The following is an 8,332-nucleotide window of genomic DNA, read 5'->3' as shown; positions in this document are numbered from 1 at the left end:
AGGGGAACTAGAGTGCCAATTTAAATTTTAAAAAATCTTGAAGTAATTGAATATTGAAATCGTGAAATAAATATTCCACTAATTAATATTGAACAACACGAATGATTATAATGACATTGAATAATATATGACTTAATATTCTACTTAATTATTTATTTACAGCAAAGTGGAACACTGGTCAGCATATCCGCTTCACAGGTCGGAATTTGTTGAGTTTGCATGTTCTTGCTGAACTTGCGTGGGTTTCCAGGGTTACTCTGTTTTCCATCCACATTTCAAAATATGCAGGCAAGGATTAGTGGTAGAGCAGTTTTATAGTTATATTTACGTATTTATTTACTGTATTTCCTTTTGGCATTCTTGGTTCTCCATAAAAAAATGCCACTGCTCATTCATATAGACACGCGCACACTCGCATGCACACGCGCGCACACACATTCCAGCAGTGTCCGTCGTGCAGTGAGTATTATCTGAGGCGAATTATACCAGCTGGTGGCAGCAAAAGACACAAAACAAAGTATACAACAAGCACACACAGTGACTCGCTGTGAAGACCTATGACAGGGCAAAGACGAAAGACCCTTCTACAATAACATATTCTCACACAGACACTGTTTACACTCTTATTCCAGCATGTGTACTGGTTTCGTCAAGAGTACCAATCTGTGACGTATATATATATATATATATATATATATATATATATATATATATATATATATATATATATAAACACTCGAAATTGCCCCTAGGTATGAGTGTGAGCGCGGATGGTTGTTCGTGTCTGTGTGCCCTGCGATTGGCTGGCAACCAGTTCAGGGTGTCCCCCGCCTACTGCCCAAAGATAGCTGGGATAGGCTCCAGCACCCCCCGCGACCCGCGTGAGGAGAAGCGGTACAGATGATGGATGGATGGATATATATATATATATATATATATATATATATATATATATATATATATATATATATATATATGTGTGTACCGCTTCTCCTCACTGGGGTAGCAGATGTGCTGGAGCCTATCCCAGCTATCTTCGGGCAGTAGGCGGGGGACACCCTGAACTGGTTGCCAGTCAATTGCAGGGCACACATACACGAGAAACCCTCCGCACTCACACTCATACCTAGGGGCAATTAAGAGTGTCCAATCAACCTGCCATACATGTTTTTGGAATGTGGGAGGAAACCCACGCAAGCACGAGGACAACATGCAAACTCCACGCAGGAAGGTTGGAGCCTGAATCAAACCCACAACCTCCGCACTGTGAGGGCATCGTGCTAACCAGTCGGCCACCATGCCGCCCAAAAACAAATAAAATAAAATATGTGAACCACTTCCTGTAATATTCAATGTGATGAATGTAAAATCAGGTTGAACTTCATGTGTTAAATTTCAGTAAAATACATTTTATATAAGTAGCTCAATAGTTAAAATTAGATTAATTTGTTGGGTTTTTTTTGGCATTACTGAGTGACTATTTGGCTACACTTTCAATCACAAGGTGGCAGAGCATCTCTGAAAAGTTCCACAATCCACAAAGTCATTCATCAGTACTGCATGTCTCATGACTGACAGTGTGACCTTCAGGGGAGTCTTGAGTCGACGACCGCTCGTAGCCCTTCTCACATTAAGGCTCAGTGGACAGTCATGACAAGCTTCCCTTTTAAAATCAACTAAGTGGAAAACTGTGAACGAGATAATAAGTAAAGCACATGCACGTTGGAATGCAACAAAATACTGCCAATGTTTTGACTAGGGAAAACTGAATTACTGATACAGAAAATGGGCGTAACTTCATTTTTGTTCTGGCGTTGTCTAGTCTACTGTGTTTGAGGTCATGTTGCACCTCTCTGGACGTTGAGGCGCATGGAGTTGCTTCGCCCCCGACTTAAGTGGCATTTTGCTCTGTTTCCGCAATGTCAAGCATGTCATACTTCGGTATACTGCGCCCGGACCACCCTGTTTTTGATGCAAATGTGGGATGACGCTAGGATTGGCCAAGAAAAGACTACTTCCATCCAAGAGCGACGCACAAAGGCACAAACGTCCCCTTAGGCCCAATTTGTTTCAATGTCGTGTTTAGCGCAGCACCTTTCGAATATTTTGGTATTCGGATATCGTATTGAAAATTCAAATCGACTAATCAGGTATTCGGATAAAAAAAAAAGAAAAAAAAAAGTTAAAGATAAAAACATTTCTTCTTTATAATAAACACTTGAGTAAGTCTGGTTTGTTAAAAAGTGATCAGTAGGAACAACAACTGTGTCAGGCTGTGTCAGCATCAAAGTGTGCCGACTCATTTAGGTCTATGAACGAGCACGGCTAGCCTCGCTAGCTAGCGAGGCTGATGCCATACAATACAGGGTCAGCGTAATAAAGTCTTGTTTTTCTGGCTACTTTAATCAGCTATTGAACATTATTTCAGGACGTTGTATTGTTGTCGACGGAAGTAATAGTTTGTGATGGCAATAAACAACCCCCCCCAAACAGATCTGGGAAATGTCAAGTCATGCCGCAACACACTGCCAGGAACAACTTCTAAATAAAAGCATACCTAGGCATTGATGTCCATAATTTATTTGGTAACTAATATATGGTTTATTTTGAAGTTGTCCTTTTTCGTGCCTTGGTGGCATGTTACTGTCATGTATGGCACGGACAATTGTTGCTTTTGCTAGCTTGACTTCTTCTTCTCCATTGTTGAGGCAGCCGACCGAAGCCGCAGTCGGTAAAGCTCTCAGTTTAGCGGTCAATCTACGCTCCTCCCCTCACATATGGTCATGAGCTGTGGCTTGTGACCAAAAAAACAAGATCCTGGATACAAGCGGTCGAAATTAGTTTTCTCTGCAGGGTGTCTGGGCTCCCTCCCTTAGAGATTGGGTGAAGAGCTTGGTCATTCGAGAGAGGCACAGAACAGAGCACTTATTAAGAATTAGAATAACATTAACTTCGCGGCTGGTTTAAACTTGCATTACGATAAGGAATGATAACATGTTAATTAAGATATCACCTCTATAGTTATGATGACAGGAGTTTGACCCTGGTAGAAATTACTCTTCGAATGTAATTATTATTAGATTTCAATGGTTGTTGGTGAGGAAAGTTAGCACATGAGAATCCCTTTGGCTTGTGGTTGATTAAAAAAAAAAAAGAAAGAAAGAAAAATGAATCTCACACGTCCTCACTTTCTCCCGAAGAGGACGTATCAGTCAAGCCAGAGTTACACAAGTCAGCGCTCCACTTACTATCACTTCCACTACCCCCGTTCTGCAGCCACCCCTTGCCTTTCACCTGCTGGAGCTAAATGACAGCAGTGAGTGACTGCTGAGTGGGCTGCAGCTATAGTTACAAAGCCCAAGGAGCAGGAGGTCTATTTTGACCAAGGGGCGGCCGACTTTAAGCCCACCTGACTGGAAATGATGATGTAGGAAGGACTCAGCATGACTCCTGGGCAATGTGGGCTATTCTGTAGCCTGCAGGCCGGTGAAACGTGACTCAAGTGGAATACGTCTTAATGAGGGAAGTATTTTGAAATGTCAGACTGTGTATTAGATTGGGCCAAGTGTTACTGATGTGTATATTCTGATTATAGGCTGTCGCAGTTCTGCTGTTCTTCTGGTATCTGTTAAATATGTGTTTATGTGTTTTAGTTTGTGTTCTAATTTCCTGCAAATGGAAAGCGCTTTGTTACAGCTCCAGCTGTTGCAAAATGCGCTATATAAATAAAGTTGTATTGTATTGTATTATTGTATTGTTGGTACACAGTAACAACCTTTGGTGATTGAGTCCTTGTGCTTTTTTTTTTTGCAGCAATAGCAGCAACGGAACATTTTATTTGATATTATGACTAAAATTTGCCATTATGTTTCGATGAGTATTTCAAAATTTCATGACGAAGGAGTTGATCCAATACTCCACAGACAAAGTGAGTTGGGCCTTATCCGTCCTAGATGTCATTGCTGTATTTCTGTATTCAGTAACAAACACAAGAACTATAATCACACACAATGGCGCATCAAAGGTGTCATTTCCGAAGATGTGTTGCATTTTATGTAACTGGGAAATTGGAGATTTCCAGCCTCCAACTAAGAATAGTGGAGTTCTTGCTTGTGAAAAATTAATGCAGAAATATGACAATACAAAATGAATCATTCAATCTTGTTCGACTGCTAAACAAACATTCTAGTAAGCCATGTTGTCAGTTCACTTTTGACAGGTAGGCTTTGAGATCAAACATCGGCAACTGTGGTATTGCCTACTTACATGCAGGGTTTTAATTTTGGTATGATGCTGTAATGTCTTTGATTGTGTAAATGTATTGTTTATTCTCAGTTGATTTCTTCGGATGGCATTTTGGATGTGTCGCAAATTGTCCAACTTTGGCCGAGAGACAGATTACACGTTGGAATGACTCTAGTTGCCAGTCGAATGCACGGCACATGTAGACAACGATTCAAACTCACATTCACACCAATGTATGGACAATTTTGAGTTTTCTCATGAGGCAAACATACATGTTTTTGGAATGCGGGTGGAAGTTGGCGGACCGGGAGAATGCATCCAGGTATAGAGAGAACATGAAAACCACAAACAGGAAGACTGCAGACGAGATTCAAACCTTTTCATACAACATACCAGTTTTCTTACCTTCTCAGAACAAATTCCTTGATTCTGTTGGTCTCTCTGACTGAACAACATTGACATCACCCATTTGTGGCAGATGTAGTAGATTAGGACTAATTAACTCTACCACTTGTGATTGACACAAATATCCAATGTTTTCAACATCTAATCACTCAGGCAGAAAAAAAAAACATGTTTGCAAGCACATTTCTAAAATGGCTGCAGCTGCCACAGCGGAATGATTTAACATGATGAGAAAATATCGGAACCTTTGGACTTTATGAAAGAGATCCTTGTAGGAGCATTATGAGGACTTTTAAGGCATTTGCAGGTGTAGATTAAGTAATACAATTTCAACAAATTGTCTAGGAAACAGCAACTGCTGCATGCTGGTAAGCAGAATTCGAGGAATAAAAGTTCAAATAGGCACCATTTTGTGGAACTGACGATAATGAGTCACATTCCAAAAGCTTGCATGTTAGGTTCAATGAAGACTCAAAATTGGCCACGGAGTCTGACTGAATGGTTTTCTATATCAGGAGTGACCAACTGCGGTCCTCGAGGGCCCCTGTCCAGCATGTTTTGGATGCCTCCCTCCTCCAGCACACCTAATTCAAATGATCAGATCATCAGCAAGCTCTGAGAAGCCTGATAACGATTCTGGTCATTTGAATCAGGTGTGTTGGAAGAGGAAGACTTTGAACACAGGCTGAATCGGGGCCCTCGAGGACTAGCGTTGGACCCCCCTGGTCTAAATGTACCCTGAATGACTGGTGACCAATCCAGGGTGTACCTAACCTCTCAGCTGATGTCAGTTGGGAATTGGCTCCAGCTCAGTACACTTTACTTCAAATATGACACGTTTTAAGATGTCGGCCCTTCACGGTACCACTGGATATGTGAGAAAAATGTTCAACAAGACAAACAGGTCCTAAAAATAACATCAGCAGTCAGCACAAATCGCAACTTGTAAGTCAATGTTTATCATTATTGTGTTTATGTTTGTTTTGAAATACGTATAGCAAGTACAAAGATAGACCGTAATCCGAGTCTGTAAGCGGAAAATTGAAACAGTGACAGTGGGCAGTACATGTAACACCATATACTGTATATTTAGACTGAAACTGAAGCAGCAAATGTAATGTTTGCTTGACAACTATCTTATCAGACCCAACAGTGCTTTTTCTCTATAGTATCGATATTAGTAGCTACATACTGGAGTATACTTTGGAACAAACTCTCCAGTATTCTCCGAATTGAACCACTTTAGGGTTTCAGTCCCTGATTCCGCCTTCAGACATTTGAGGCCTGGTAACGGCAAGCAGCCACGGCAGCTGCTATTGCCATGCGACGGGCAGAGTTAGCCAGATAAACACACCCCGGAACAGAAGGCTCTGGCTGTTGGCAAGATAAGCGAGTGTTTCACTCAGTCACTGAATTTAAAAAAGATTAACAGTCAAGCATCAACACAAACTGACTGCAGAGTGCTCTACCCTCTAGGTACTATGCCAATGTGGTTTGTGGTTTTTAGCAAGCACATTGGTATTTGTTTATTATTGGAAATATGCTAGTATGTTAAAATGAATCCGTTTATTATTCTATTAGGCTAAGGATATGGGTTATTTTGAAACCTCATTTTTGGTTATGGAAATGGTCATCTATGGACGGTATAACTCAGGTAACATACCAGTCTTCGATAGTCAAATGCTCAGTTGTGAGATCCCCTAAAGCCCAAGATCTTCAAGTATCTTATAGAGCAGGCGTGGGCAAACTACGGCCCGGGGGCCACATGCGGCCCATTAAGCGTTTTAATCCGGCCCGCCGAACTTGAAAAAAATTAAATGACTAAATCTTGTTAATGTTTTATTTTCTAAATACTGTGGTGTGTCAAAGACATATTTTGTTGTAATGCTTTTGTACACTTTCATTTAAAATTAAATGTATTTTTTTTTCTCCGATGAGGTGAGGTCACCAAAACACTCCATCCATCTGCTCCTGGTCCGGCCCCTCTGTCAAATTTTAGAACCCTTTGTGGCCCGCCAATCAAAAAGTTTGCCCACCCCTAATAGAGCAAAAAAGTTCTAAAAATAGATGGGAGAAAAAGTGGAATTGAGGGAATGCTCAATTAGCACAAGGCACCGGGACTGTCTTCCAAGTGCTTGTGATGCATCAAACCAATTGTGGATGCTGCCAATTTTATGTGAGCTGCAAAAAAAAACATAAAATGTGCACATACACCACGCACAAGGTGACCGACCACAAGCCATCCTATCTATATTTCTGCACAGGGAGTGTCAGGTTGACATATCTGCAGCACTCACGCGGACAAAGAGAACAAAGGGAAGAGATTTTCTAAATAAAGGGGCTGCATGCGTTGTAACATCCCACTAATCTTTTCAGGGATTTACTGTATCTGCCAGGAAACACAACACCAATTTAAATGTGTGCGGTTTTGCCAAGTCATATATAGACCCTCATCCCTGCGATGGCAGCGAGCGCAGAGTGCAAGAACGAGACTCGGTCAATATTGGACTCAACATGAGGTGACAAATCACTGTGATAATCCGAGAAAAATGCACGGGGATGAAGTGTAGTTCTGGGGTCACAAATTATGTTATTAAGATTCCGATGAAAGCTTGTCAAATATCTTTGAAATGTACCAAAAATATGCAACTTGTTTGGAACGGTTGGGGTTAAAGCCATTGTTTTGTCAGTGTTCCCAGCGATGGCGTTACATCAGGGCTGGGGGAGGCGGGCGTTATAGTCCCGTCAGAAATCTTTGTAGCTCCAGTTAAGCTCTTGCAACATTTTATTTGATATTCTAAAATACATATGGGGGCAGCCGAGGCCAAGTGGTTAAGATAGCCACCGTCCACCGGGGGGACCATCCCCAGAAACGCGGCTGTGGTGTCCTTGACCAAGACATCGATACCTCAAACTGCTCCCCGGGCGCTAGAGCAGCCCCCTGCTAGGGTGCGTTCTCTGTCAGGGGTCAAATTTTGTGTACATGACAAAAAAGTATAATCGCCATCTTATTCATATTTAGGAATATTTTTCTTACCACGATAAGTCAAGCCCCTCTTTAGCCTCGGGAGAGAGAAATTCTTGTAACTATGCCTGGGTTTGGTATCCTTAATTTAAGGGCGTTAAATTCAGAATTCAACCCAAGTATGCTAAATTGATTATTAGTTGACTTATCTTCAATATTTGTATTATATGGCTGTGGAAAAACATAAATGGATGGGCGGATTCCAAATTTCTGAAACCTTTATATTTCAAATGATGTTCACAATGACAGCGTGGACATGTTAAGCTTGAGTTTAAATAGTTTACGAGATTTTAAGTATTTACGAGACGATGTATTTTTGCGTGCCAGCTGGGACAGAAGACATTCTTACGCACACACACTCATATGCTTACAACGCAATACACAACCCTATCGTCACCAGCTTTTCGAAGACTTTCTCCCATGTTTTGTAGCTGTTAAGTGAATTTCTTCGCGCTGTACTTGCATTTGCAATGTCAACAAATTGCATTCTATTCCATGACAGGGCGGATTGTAGTTTCAGGGACACATGCAAAAAAAAATAAAAATGAAAAATATTTAGTATCATTTGTGTGTGGGCGTGGCACAATGCCAATATGATTATGGCAAAATCATATACAACTACTGAAACATAATTGACATGAGATGAAAGAAACCCAT

This window comes from Idiotropiscis lumnitzeri, chromosome 14, assembly GCF_059441095.1.
Source record: "Idiotropiscis lumnitzeri isolate Australia: NSW breed Sydney's pygmy pipehorse chromosome 14, RoL_Ilum_1.0, whole genome shotgun sequence".
Classification (NCBI taxonomy): Eukaryota; Metazoa; Chordata; class Actinopteri; order Syngnathiformes; family Syngnathidae; genus Idiotropiscis; species Idiotropiscis lumnitzeri.
The sequence above is the reverse complement of the archived record's forward strand: the minus strand, read 5'-3'. Positions refer to the sequence as shown.